This window comes from Myotis davidii, unplaced genomic scaffold (genome assembly GCF_000327345.1).
Source record: "Myotis davidii unplaced genomic scaffold, ASM32734v1 scaffold1637, whole genome shotgun sequence".
Classification (NCBI taxonomy): Eukaryota; Metazoa; Chordata; class Mammalia; order Chiroptera; family Vespertilionidae; genus Myotis; species Myotis davidii.
Window position 1 is genome coordinate 274,057 of NW_006288267.1, and position 1,111 is coordinate 275,167.

The 1,111-nt window shown below is 63.2% G+C and overlaps 1 protein-coding gene across 1 annotated transcript in view; it reads left to right on the forward strand.

Annotated features, from left to right (window-relative positions):
- Positions 1-725: 725 nt before the first annotated feature.
- The window catches only part of LOC102766057 (cyclin-dependent kinase 4 inhibitor B-like), a 28,375-nt gene continuing 27,989 nt past the window's right edge, over positions 726-1,111 (forward strand). The window contains exon 1 of the mRNA XM_006760210.2: positions 726-1,066. The gene's annotated coding sequence lies outside the window, so the exon portion shown is untranslated. The remainder of the gene's footprint in view (positions 1,067-1,111) is intronic.

Below are 1,111 nucleotides of genomic sequence, written 5' to 3' on the forward strand. Positions count from 1 at the left end.
AATTTTATGGTTGGGGGTCACCACAACAGGAGGAACTGTACTAAAGGGTCGCGGCATTAGGAAGGTTGAGAACCACTGGTCTAGAAAGTGGTTTAGAGCGGCTATTTAAAACTGGTCCCTAACTAACTTCATGCAAGCAGGGGTTAGGCGACTAGGTCTTGCGATGAGGTGAGGGACAGAGTGGAGGAAGCCGGCTGCTGGATCTGTCAGCTCGGAAGCCCTGGATCCGCTCCTACAGGTTGGCCACCTCCAGCACAAGTAGAAGCAGCCACTGCGAGGCGCGGGGCGAGTCCCACATCTTCTCTAGTCTCTCCCGGGTGACCTACCAGGCCTGGCTCCGGCCCGCGACGTTCCGGGCGGATGAAGACCAACTTTAGGCCCGGAGGTGGGTACACAGGTCAGCATCGCCACCCTGAAAGCGAGTCCCGGGCTGGACCTCGCATCCCCGGGAGCCGGCGAGCTCGCAATCGAGCTGCATTCACGCCGAGAGCCCGGATGGGCGCTCTGGAGCCGGGCTCATTCGAGTTCTCAGGCCTCCTCCGGGTCCTGCACTCACCCTCCTCTATGCTGCTTCTTCCCTTCCTTCCCCCGCTTTCCCTGCTCGGAGCGGCGGGACCCGGCCGGGGCCGGGGGAGCGGGTGTCCGCAGGACCCGTGCGTTGGGGTTGCGGAGAGGAAAGACGCGGGAGGGGAGCAGAGGAGGGCGCCCCCCACCCCCGGCAGGGACTCCGCTCTGCCTACCTGGTCCGGCGCCCGGCCTGTCCCCTGGCCCCGCCAGCACCACGCAGGGTGGCGGTATCGCGTTGGCTGCAAGCAGCGGTTTCCTTTCCCCGCATCTCAGATTCTAGCGCCATTTCTTTCAAAACTGACATCTGGCCTCCTGAATGGCGGGGAGCGCAATGACGTGATCTGGCTTTGTTTTTCCTTCTTTTTTATTTCTCTTGTTAAATCCTCCGGTTTGGAGACGTGGAAGACCCTCGGCGAGGGGCGCAAGGAGCACAGCAAGAGAACCCGGGAGCCGGCACGAGCGCCGCGGACGCGCCCAGCCCGTTCCTGGTCGCTGTCAGGTGACGGACGTAGAGGGCGGGGGGGGGCTGCCCGGAGGAGGGACA